The following is a 12,984-nucleotide window of genomic DNA, read 5'->3' on the forward strand; positions in this document are numbered from 1 at the left end:
GGGCCGAAGGGCCTGTTTCAGTGCTGTATCTCTAATCTAATAAAAAGTGCAATACTCGACTTTCAGGGCCTTCATGTCACACTTGCAAGCGTCTTTAAAGTGGAGCTTTGGGTGCCCCACTGGTTGTCTGGCCCCGGCTACCTCACCATACATAAAGTCCTCGGGTATGTGACCATCTTCCATCCTGTGGACATGTCCGATCCACCGAAGCTGCCTCAGTTTAATTAGTGTCAACACACTTGGGAGCTCTGCCATTGAGAGGACTGCCACATTTGTAATTTGGTCCAGCCAGAATATACCCATAATGCGCCGCAGACAGCGACAATGGAAATGATTAAGCTTCTTTTCCTGGTAGCTGTAAGTCACCCATACAGCAAGGTGTTGTGAAAACACAGGCCTTATAAACCATCAGCTTGGTCCTAAGGGTCAGCTTGGTGTTATCCCATGCACGTTTCACAAGTCGGCCAAAGGTGGTAGCTGCTTTCCCTATGCATGTATCGAGCTCTGCATCAGGGGACAGATTGTCACCATGGACCTAAGGTAGCAGAATTTGCGAACCACTTCCAGTGGGGCAATCAGGAGCAGAGATGCAACACCTTGTCCCATGACCATGGTTTTCTTGATACTTATAGTCAATGATTTGGATGTGGGGACCAGATGTAATATTGCCAAGTTTGCAGATGACACAAAACTAGGTGGAATGTGTGTTGTGAGAAAGATGCAAAGTGGCTTCAAGGGGATTTGGAAAGACTTAGTGAATGGGCAAGAACATGGCAGATGGAATATAATGTGGAAAAATGTGAGGTTATCCACTGTGGTAGGAACAGATGTGCAGAGTATTTATTAAATGGTAAGAGATTAGAAAGTGTTGGTGTACAAAAGGACCTGGGCGTCCTTGTCAATAAGTCACTGAAAGCTAACATGCAGGTGCAGCAAGCAATTAGGAAGGCTAATGGTATGTTAGCCTTTATCGCAAGAGGATGAGAGTACAGGAGTAGTGAAGTCTTGCTTCAATTGTGTAGAACCTTGGTTAGACCGCACCTGGGATACTGTGTGCAGTTTTGGTCCCCTTACCTTAGGAATGATATTATTGCCATAGAGGGAGTGCAATGAAGCATTTATTACCCATCCCTAATTGCCCTTGAGAAGGTAGTGGTGAGCTGCCTTCTTGAACCGCTGCAGTCCATGTGAGGTAGGTACATCCACAATGCTGTTAGGAAGGGAGTTCCAGGATTTTGACCCGGCGACAGTGAAGGAACGGCGGTAAAGTTCTAAGTCAGGAAGGTGCGTGACTTGGAGGGGAACTTGCAGGTGGTGGTGTTCCTATGCATCTCCGGCTCTTGTCCTTCGAGGTGGTAGAGGTCGCGGGATTGGAAGGTGCTGTCTAAGGAGCCTTGGTGCCTTGCTGCAGTGCATCTTGTAGATGGTACACACTGCTGCCACTGTGCATCGGTGGTGGAGGGAGTGAATGTTTGTGGATGGTGTGCCAATCAAGTGGGCTGCTTTGTCCTGGATGGTGTTGAGCTTCTTGAGTGTTGTTGGAGCTGCATCCATCCAGGCAAGTGGAGAGTATTCCATCACACTCCTGACTTGTGCCTTGTAAATGGTGGATAGGCTTTGGGGAGTCACGAGGTGAGTTACTTGCCACAGGATTCCTAGCCTCTGACTTGCCCTTGTAGCCATGGTATTTATATGGCTACTCCAGTTCAGTTTCTGGTCAATGGTAGCCCCTAGAATGTTGATAGTGTGGGATTCAGCAATGGTAATGCCATTGAATGTCAAGGGGAGATAGAACATATACATAGAACATAGAACATACAGCACAGAACAGGCCCTTCGGCCCACAATGTTGTGCCGATCCTTTGTCCTCTGTCAAGGACAATTTAATCTATACCCCATCATTCTCCTTTATCCATATACCTATCCAAAAGCCTTTTGAAAGTCCCTAAAGTTTCTGACTCAACAACTTCCCCGGGCAAGGCATTCCATGCCTCGACCACTCTCTGGGTAAAGAACCTTCCCCTGACATCCCCCTTATATCTCCCACCCTTCACCTTAAATTTATGACCCCTTGTAACGCTTTGCTCCACCCGGGGAAAAAGTTTCTGACTGTCTACCCTATCTATTCCCCTGATCATCTTATAAACCTCTATCATGTCACCCCTCATCCTTCTCCTTTCTAATGAGAAGAGGCCTAGAATGTTCAGCCTTTCCTCGTAAGACTTATTCTCCATTCCAGGCAACATCCTGGTAAATCTCCTCTGCACCCTCTCCAAGGCTTCCACATCCTTCCTAAAATGAGGCGACCAGAACTGCACACAGTACTCCAAATGAGGCCTTACCAAGGTCCTGTACAGCTGCATCATCACCTCACGGCTCTTAAATTCAATCCCTCTGCTAATGAACGCTAACACCCCATATGCCTTCTTCACAGCCCTATCCACTTGAGTTGCAACTTTCAATGATCTATGCACATAGACCCCAAGGTCTCTCTGCTCCTCCACATGCCCAAGAACCCTACCGTTAACCCAGTATTTTGCATTCATGTTTGTCCTTCCAAAATGGACGACCTCACACTTTTCAGGGTTAAACTCCATCTGCCACTTTTCAGCCCAGCACTGCAACCTATCCAAGTCCCTTTGCAGACGACAATAGCCCTCCTCGGTATCCACAACTCCACCAACCTTTGTATCATCTGCAAATTTACTGACCCACCCTTCGACTTCCTCATCCAAGTCGTTAATAAAAATCACAAACAGGAGAGGACCCAGAACTGATCCCTGCGGCACGCCACTGGTAACTGGGCTCCAGGCTGAGTATTTACCATCTAAGACCACTCTCTGCCTTCTATCAGTTAGCCAATTCTTAATCCAACTGGCCACATTCCCCACTATCCCATGCCTCCTGACTTTCTCCATAAGTCTACCATGGGGGACCTTATCAAATGCCTTACTAAAATCCATGTACACCACATCCACTGGTTTACCCTCATCCACTTGCTTGGTCACCTGCTCAAAGAATTCAATCAGGCTTGTGAGGCAAGACCTACCCCTCACAAAACCGTGCTGACTGTCCCGAATCAAGCAGTGTCTTTCCAGATGCTCAGAAATCCTATCCCTCAGCACCTTTTCCATCAACTTGCCTACCACCGAAGTAAGACTAACTGGCCTGTAATTCCCAGGGTTGTTCCTATTCCCTTTCTTGAACAGGGGCACAACATTTGCCACCCTCCAATCACCTGGTACCACCCCCGTCAGCAGAGAAGATGAAAAGATCATTGCCAGCGGCTCTGCAATTTCATCCCTTGCTTCCCATAACATCCTTGGATATACCCCGTCAGGCCCGGGAGACTTGTCTATCTTCAAGTTATTCAAAAACCCCAACACATCTGGTGGTTAGATTCTCGCTTGTTGGAGATGGAGATGACTCCTAATGACTATCCAGTAATTCCCAGCTGGAAACTGCACCTACACAGACACAGAAACCAATTCATCCAAACGATTCTTTGTCAGATTTATTTCTGGTAAATGGGGAAGTTTTGCTTCCACTAGGTATGTTGCTCCAAATAACTTAATTGTAATGTACGATGGGTGAAGCCTAATATACTTGCGTGTCTAAGCTTGCACATGAAGGATGGCCACTTTGGTGAGGCGCTAGAGGACTGCCAGCATGAAGTGAAACAATTCCCAGTGTGAGCCACTACTTTTAATGGGGGAAATTGGGAGAGAAAAAGGTATTTTTCTCCCTCACGGTATATACAACACCTGGGATATGGCTCAAAAGTATGCATCACTAAGTGGCTTACAGCTTTAGAATACCCTTTCCAGGTATCCACTATTGTACATGTAAACATCTAGTCAAACATCTACCAACTGGTCTAGAAAAACAAAATACATTTAACTTTGCCAAATGTCTAATCTTAAAACTGTGTTTGGGTCACTCCAGTACTTCCTAGAGCAGTCATTAAATAATAAACTATAAGAGAGGGCTCCTCTAGTGAATGGAATAATTGAAACAATTTCATAGCAAAATAATCCATCTACCATTAATTGAAGTCATATTCTTGGAGTGAAGCAAACCGCATGTAAAGAAAGAAAGATTTGCATTCATTTTGCACTTCTTCACAACCTCAAGAGCACTTTACAATCAATAAAGTTCTTTTGGAGTGTAGCCTCTGTGGTAATGTAGGAAATGCTGTAGCCAATTTGCATACAGCAAGCTCCTACGTACAGCAATGAAATAAATGACCAAATCATTTGTTTTAAGTGTTGGTTGAGAGATAAATGTTGGGTAGGATTCCTCTGCTCTTTTTCCAATAGTCACAGAATAATACAGTGCAGAAGAGGCCCTTCGGCCCATCAAGTCTGCACCGATGCATTAAAGACACCTGACCTGTCTACCTAATCCCATTTGCCAGCACTTGGCCCATAACCTTGAATGTTATGACATGCCAAGTGCTCATCCAGGTACTTTTTAAAGGATGTGAGGCAACCTGCCTCTATCACCCTCCGAGGCAGGGCATTCCAGACCGTCACCACCCTCTGGGTAAAAAAGTTCTTCCTCAAATCCCCCTTAAACCTCCTGCCCCTCACCTTAAACTTGTGACCCCTCGTAACTGACCCTTCAACTAAGGGGAACAGCTGCTCCCTATCCACCCTGTCCATGCCCCTCATAATCTTGTACACCTCGATCAGGTCACCCCTCAGTCTTCTCTGCTCCAGCGAAAACAACCCAAGCCAATCCAACCTCTCTTCATAGCTTAAATGTTCCATCCCAGGCAACATTCTGGTGAATCACCTCTGCACCCCCTCCAATGCAATCACATCCTTCCTATAATGTGGCGACCAGAATTGCACACAGTACTCCAGCTGTGGCCTTACCAAAGTTCTGTACAACTCCAACATGACCTCCCTGCTTTTGTAATCTATGCTTCGATTGATAAAGGCAAGTGTCCCATATGCCTTTTTCACCACCCTATTAACCTGCCCTTCTGCCTTCAGAGATCTATGGACAAACACGCCAAGGTCCCTTTGTTCCTCGGAACTTCCCAGTGTCAGGCCATTCATTGAATACTTCCGTGTCACATTACTCCTTCCAAAGTGTATCACCTCACACTTTTCAGTGTTAAATTCCATCTGCCACTTTTCTGCCCATTTGACCATCCCGTCTATATCTTCCTGTAACCTAAGACACTCCACCTCACTGTTAACCATTCGGCCAATCTTTGTGTCATCCACAAACTTACTGATCCTACCCCCGCCACATAGTCATCTATGTCGTTTATATAAATGGCAAACAATAGGGGACCCAGCACAGATCCCTGTAGTACGCCACTGGACACTGGCTTCCAGTCACTAAAACAGCCATCTGTCATCACTGTCATAGTGCTAAGGGATTGTTCACATCCTCCGGACAGGACAGACAGGAATTCCGTTTAACATCTTATCCGAAAGATGGCACCTCCAAAAGTCCCCTCAATACTAAATTTCAGCCGAGATTATGTGCTCAGTTCTCAAGAGTGGAGCTTGAACCCACAACCTTCTACCACAGACACCGGTGTGCTATCACTGGAACCAAACTGATACCCAAGTTACTATTAGCTGTCCTTAGCAATGTCAAGATCGTTCGGCAGTTCTGTCTACTCCTCTCTAATTTGGATGACACAAGTGTCACCAATCAAAATTAAATTAAAAGTTTTAAAAAGGGGCACAAACAATAAAATCCAAATTATAAACAAAAGCAATAGAAAACTTATCAGATTAAAATCATTATTTACTGTGTCTACAATGTAATGCAGTTTCTGCAGTGCCCTCCAGTCACGGAAGGTCTGAAGCACAGCAGCAGGCACCATGTGCTTCAGCTCCAAGGCCACCTAGGCACAGAAGAGAGGCGAGTAGCTGGGCTGACCATCCCCACGGGCCACGTCCAACCTGGGCCTGTGAATAGCCATCTTAGGCAGAGGAGCAGACCCATGAGAAGCTCCTGTGACCTGCACACTCCCTTCCACATCAGGGGGCCAAGATCAGGAGCCTGGGACTGAGGCGCAGCCAGAAACTAAAAGAGCAACCCCTTGAAATAGTGAACCTGCAACCTCTCACATTCCACTGTTACGACCAGGTGAGGAAGGGGTCTAAGGCTCCACTCTCAGCCTTTCCCTGGTTTGGCTGTAACAGGGTTTAACTATTAAAACACAGAGTTTTTTTTAAAGCTTCCCCTCAATGAGTCCTTGCTCACTGCAATTGTGATGGAATCAAACAGACTTTCTCAGGTTTAAACAAGAAAGGTGTAATTTTATTAACCTTAAAACGCTAACTTAATTAAAACTATTAAAAATGCATGACGCAACCATGCTAGCATGCATATGCAATAAACACACACAAATAGATACTGAGGAGGAGAAAGAATTAAAGTGGGGGGGGAGGTTTAAAGCAGTAGATGGAATTCAGTTACAGGTTTTAGGTTGGATATAAAGTATTTGATTGAAGTTAAGTCTTGCAGTTCCTGTTGGGGCCCAGTGCACACTTTCAAACTTGTTTCGCTGGTACCAGAAGGCTGCAGGGTCTTCTGTCTCGAGGCTTAAGCTACTTCTGTGAGCGAGAGAGACAGAGAGAGATCTTGCTTCTCTTTGGTCTTCAAAAGCAGTCTGTCCAAAACTTTACTATGAGCACAATTCAATCAATCCCAGGTTGGCCAGGAAGTTAGTCATGTGACTAGCTCTTTGTTTGAGATAGCATCACCTGTGAGGTTTGTTGATTCTTCAAAGCTTACCGGACACACTCAGTGGCTGGTGGGGGGGGGAGGGGGGTGCGTGGAATGCTAGCTCTTACACATTCAATGTCTCTCAATGTCTTTTGATCATCATTATTGACAAAACCCATCTAGCTAATTGAATCAGGGAGCACTTCCATTGTCTCTCTGTGCAACTGTCTCTCAGAATGCAAAGGTCTAGCCATGTTTTCAGCCACTGCTCTGTGGTCTTTTTAAACAGGTTATTTTCAATGTCCAGTAAGCGTTCAAATAGTGTTCCACATGACAAAATTAATATTTATTTATTGATTGATACAACACTGAAACAGGTCCTTTGGCCCACCGAGTCTGTGCCGACCAACAATCACCCATTTATACTAATCCTACATTAATCCCATATTCCCTACCACATCCCCACCATTCTCCTACCACCTACCTACACTGGGGGCAATTTACAATGACTAATTTACCTATCAACCTGCAAGTCTTTGGCTATGGAAGGAAACCAGAGCACCCAGCGGAAACCCATGTGGTCACAGGGAGAACTTGCAAACTCCACATAGGCAGTACCCAGAACTGAACCCAGGTCGCTGGAGCTGTGAGGCTGCAGTGCTAACCACTGCGCCACCCAGTTGTATCCACGTTTCCATTTGGCAGGTGTGGTTTCCGTCACACTACGTATACATGAAACACGGACACATCCAGGCCGCAAAAGGTACGGCAGTTTGGGAGTCCATGAACTAGCTTAAAAATCTATCAGCAGTTCTATCTGAATCATCAATCCTCTATTCATACCGGATTGTAGTTGATTTGATCAATCTACCTTCTCATAAATCTGGTCACAAACTGTGGAAGCTAACAGTACATCAGCTCAATAATATTTATAGTACCGTACATGGAACTGGAAGCAGGTATTCAGCCATATACAACAGAGCGACCAAAATACTGAGACACCTCACCTACACCTAACTATCACACTTTTCCAAATCCCGATCAAGTTGGACATGTCAGATTTTACTTCATAGAGTCATTTACAGCATAGAAGGAGGTCATTCGGCTCATCGAGTCGATGCCAGCTCTCCACAGAGCAATTCAGTTAGTCTCACTTCCCCACTCGATCTCTGTAGTCCTGCAAGTTTATTTCCTTCAAGTGCCCATTCTTCCTACCAAAATGCACTTCCTAATATTTATCCATGTTGAACTTCATTTGCCAATTATTTGCCTATTCTGCAAGTTTATCGAAATCCTCCTGAAATTTGTTGCAGTCCTCCTCAGTATTGTCTATCACCTCTGAATCTGATGTCATCCACAAATTTAGAAATTGTGTCTTTGATTCAAAAGTCCAAATCGTTAATGTATAATGTGTGAACAGCAGTGATCCTTGTGGAACACCACTTTCCATCTTCTGCCGCTGTGAATAATTACCCTTTACTCCCACTCTCTGCTTTCTGTCGTGAAACCAGCTAGCAATCCATTCTGTCACTTATACTCTTGATTCCACATTCTCTGACATTTTTTAGTCCATTATAGGCCACCTTATCGAAGGCCTTCTGAATTACCCAATTAATTACCAATTACCCCGTCAATTACCCATCTAGCAATTACCAATCAATGGGGCTTGTGGACATCACTTTGTGTGTGCGTTATATTTTACGAGCTGTATCCAGATATACCCAGAAAAAAAATCAATTAAAATCAGCTTCAATACTGCAAGTAATGCGATTTTCAACTTCAATGAAACTAATTTAAATATAATAACTTGAACTTTATAGTCGGCTTCAAAAATTGGTGTAGGTTTAAGATGTTTTATTAACACCAGGTCTGTAATATCACGGCATTGTGGGGCTTGGAGCTAAAGTACAAGACATAATTTTAAAAATACTCTGCACAAACAACATTTCCCAGAATAAATCAAGTTAGAGCAATGGGTGAATCATAACGCTCGTTACTCTGAAACTTAAAATGGATTAAACAATGTCCCTCAGCGAAGCCCCAGGGAACTGGTGGACCTCCTAGATCATGTTCCAAAAATAAAATGTTCTGTCAGTTTTAGCCCATACTAAGTCGCTTTTTGTAGGTCATTGGTATCACTCGCTGTGCAAACTGTTGCGTTCATTCCTAATTTCTGACACGTTGATTCATTCTGTGTTTTGTCAGAAGCTATTTTAAGTTGAAAGCTTGTTGTGGCGTCACAAATTGCACGACCCTAAGGCCACCCTGCCACTTTAGGAGAAAGGATATAAATTGGCTTCTTCTAGTTTTGGGGTGGAAATATCAGGCAAACAGATTACTGTAGGGAAGCGCTACAGGACCGCTTTTGATGTGGTGTTAGGTAACGTAAAACTATCTTATTTCTAAGTCAATTTTTCCTGAACTAATTCTAATTTAATTTAAAACACTTTTACCTGGAATACTTCAAGCACAACTAACGACGCATATTTTCATTACAGTGAAATGCTTTACTCGCTATCTAAAAGTAAGGTTAGAAATTACTGTCAACAGGGTTATTAGTGGTTAACGGCTATTAAAAAAAGAGCACGAAGGACTGTAATTACAATATGTGAGTCTACCCACATCAATATCTCAAGTAGTGGGTTTTTAGGCTAAAGGAAATTTAATGGAAGGAAGTGGTGAATTTAGTTGGGGAAACTGTAGACTGTTTTGGGGGGAAAATGGCCACGGTTCTTATTACTGATCACAATGCCTGCTGTAAGTAATTGTGTGTGAATGTGTGAGAACAGATTCTGTGATGCCCTTCACTGTTGGATAGCTTACCAACAGTCAGTTACTACTGACCTTATGCATGAGAAATTGCAATTTGGCTGAAGTTCTAAAAGATACCCAGTGCTTGTGGAGCTGCAGCCTAGGGAGTACTTTAGGAGTGCAGAGGGGAGAGAAAATTATTTTTTTTAGGAAACTAAGTATCTGGACCATCAGTCTGATAACAGCTGTATGGAGGTACAAGACAAACCACAAATGTTTCCTTCTGTTTTTCGATTGGGATATTGTTGACGTGGCATTTCCTTGAGTTCTGGTGAAGCTATCTAATATATAGTATACGAAATGGGCAAATCCACATTGTGAACTGTTAGCAAGTTCAACTGGAAGATGTAAACTTGCACCAGTAAAGAAGCTCATCAGCTTCTTTATAAACATGGCCAAAGTTATGACAGAAAAGGAAAAGCTTTTTTCAATGTTGTATTGTACACATTGAACGATCAAAATGACTGAATACAAAGTGACTGGTAACAGTCATTTAGAGGAAATGCCATGCCCAGTCAGGAACAGCATTCCATGCCGGTGCCTTTATGTATATACAGAATTCTATCGCCTCCATTTTCAAAGTGCTGTAAGCACTTTTTTGTTGTTGCTGAATTATAGCTGATAATTTTCCTGGTGATGCAGGATCAGCAGCCTATGTCGTACTGCATTGAAGTACAAATTTTGTTTTGTTTCCTTAAAACTAGTTAGGAAACAAAAACAAATCAAATAAGAAGTGATTTTTAACTAGCATTGTCAATAGTGTGCAATGTATTTGTACATTAACTTTTCCTTTTACAAGGCAGTAGCTTCACCAAGAGAGGATAGCAATGAAATCATCCAACTGTTCAGTTGGGAAAATATTGTCAGATCAGTGTTAAGATGTCCTCCTATGTAATGCATCTGAAGGCTCTCATCAGAACTTGAGGTTGAGTGATTAATAAAGTAATCAAAGCCCTGAGATAGTTAAGTCAGGAAAATATTTATATATTCACACTTTTTTTCAATCATGGTAGGGTTTCTCATTGAAAATTTGCCATTCCATCATTGTGAAATTTATCTGCCCTCACCATTGCTAACTTCCATGATGGTTGACAATTAATGTTTTGTGTTTTTTTTTGTAAGGGAGGGAGAACAGGGGAGTTATTTGGAGGAAAAAGGATGCAAGTATTCATTACAAAGCAACAACAATTTGCATTTCTGTAGCCTCTTTTTAATGGAGTAAAATGTCCCAATGAGCAACAGCTTTAATTAAAAGAATATTTTGAAGCTTCCTTGGTGGTTCAATGTGTAAAATGCACCACCTTGTGAATAGCCAAACAATGTCAGATAGTGCACATGGATGTCAGATAAGGATCGGATTGTGATACTGACCAGGGCCAAGTAGGCTGCCAGCACCCATTGGCTAGGCATAGGGAAAATCCCATTTTGAAAGAGATAGGTAAGGCTGCAGGGGAACGTAGAACTGCATCCCGACAAGAGTCAGTGTCTCCTATATGGGTTTTCAGTGGGATATTATCTGGAATAGATTATGTACTGGGTGCATGTAATCTCAGCAAATTGTTTGCAGTAAATGATGCTAAATACTCTTCTGTTATCACAATGTGTTGTCACACCTGACTTTCCAGGCAATAACCACAAAAATTGCCTGAAAACAAAATGACCCTCCTCCTATGTACAGATAATATGGATTCAAGAAACTTCTTTGATTTTTAGATCATGGGATAAATCGGATAAACTTTGATCTTGTTGCTAATGATAATCTTAACTCTTTAATTAGATTACAGTCTTGCAATAATTCCTTTATTCTGTATAAGATATAGTATGTATTAAAATATTCACACACACAAAACAGACTTTTATAGAGAATAAAGGAGTGATAGACATATTTTGGTTTTATAAATTCAGTAAACATTGACCATTTCAGTGTATAAAAAAAAACCTAAATAACTCCATACCAAGCAGCCTGCTAACAAAATTGCTCTCAGAAATTACCCATTTCAAAGTCGGACTTCCCTGACATTTTTTGTTAGCAGATAATGTTTTTCAAGAAGAATGTCAGTCCTGTTTCTCTTTATATGGAGAAATGTTATATGTTTGTAAATATCTAAAAATTCAATAATACTAAAATCAATATTTAAAATGCTGTCATGCCCTTAATTTAGTCTTTTACTAGCAGCATACAGCTAAAAGATGTTGAAACTTGAAGTACATGATTTATATGTCTATTTATTTAGTTGGCAATGTTTATTACTCAGAAAGTTCTAGGATTCTCAAGTGCCTGCCAGCATTTTGAAGTCTGTACTTTTCACCTTGAACAAATTAAGAACTGCAGGCATATATAGACCTGACATTTCTGTTACACAGCCAAATGGAAACATAATTTTAGCCATGGAATATATAAGACGTTAAAGTGCCTCAATTAAATTTGAGAAGGACAGAGTATACATAGGGAATGGTATATATTTTTGTCAGGTGGAACAGATTATTAATGATGGGGAATAAATCGCATCGTCAGTGCTGCTATTTACGCTCATCTGTATACTACACACATTATTTTAAAAATGTTTATCATTGAAATTCAGATTTTCTTCAAGTAGAAGCATATAATTTTATTTTTAAAAAGTACAGGATGCTGTAGTTTATTTGTTTGCGATGTATGGTATAAATTAAAAGTTAGCCAAGGTTCCCGCTCCTGGAGTGGACTTTTATGGGCCCCATAAGAGCGAATTTGGTGGCGTGCGGGGTGATTTAATTAAGCGGAAGGTGTCTTCGGACTCCATCAGCAGGGAAAAGGATCTCCCGCCTCCCCCTGACGGCCTGGAGGAGATCCTGCAGGGAGGCATCACTGAACCGCGGGGTGGGACGCTGCCTGCTGGCTGACATTTTCTTTGTTGCTGCAGTGAAAAATAAATGATATGAAGTTGGTGCTGGATTTAAAAAAATTTAAGGGAGGCAAAAGCATTTTGAATTAAGTACAAGTTTTACTTTGGGTTCCTATGCAGAGACTTGCATGACAGGAATGCTGCTGATCCTTGAGGCTGCAAGCACAGAATCTTTTATATCCATGGCGATCATGGTGCTTGGGCCAGTGATGGTGTGTTTCCCCCAATGAAAGGCCACTCCCATCGCATAATCCCACGTGTCCCCCATGCCTGTCGCCGCATGGTTCATTTACATATGAAAACGCATGTGAAATGGGAAAAATGGCAGAAGTTGCGCCAACCTCCAGGCCCGCCATCAAGCATGCTGTGGGACTCCCGGCTCTGATGTCTAGTAACGTTTTCCCCTATTTACAGGAAAGTGTACGTATCATGTGAGCACATGATTAATCCTAGCTGTGATGCTCCTGTGGCCAAAAACCCTACTGAAAAAAAACTTGCCGTTCCAGTTTACCACATAAGAACAGTGGCCACTGGATGATATGCCTCAGAGATGCTAGTGCCTGTGGAGCCATACCTGAGTATAAGTCCGGAT

General features: G+C 42.6%; 1 protein-coding gene across 1 annotated transcript in view; it reads left to right on the forward strand.

The window, feature by feature from the left end:
- Positions 1-9,015: 9,015 nt before the first annotated feature.
- The window catches only part of LOC137377340 (cysteine and glycine-rich protein 3-like), a 49,315-nt gene continuing 45,346 nt past the window's right edge, over positions 9,016-12,984 (forward strand). The window contains exon 1 of the mRNA XM_068046921.1: positions 9,016-9,079. The gene's annotated coding sequence lies outside the window, so the exon portion shown is untranslated. The remainder of the gene's footprint in view (positions 9,080-12,984) is intronic.

This window comes from Heterodontus francisci, chromosome 14 (genome assembly GCF_036365525.1).
Source record: "Heterodontus francisci isolate sHetFra1 chromosome 14, sHetFra1.hap1, whole genome shotgun sequence".
Lineage (NCBI taxonomy): Eukaryota > Metazoa > Chordata > Chondrichthyes > Heterodontiformes > Heterodontidae > Heterodontus > Heterodontus francisci.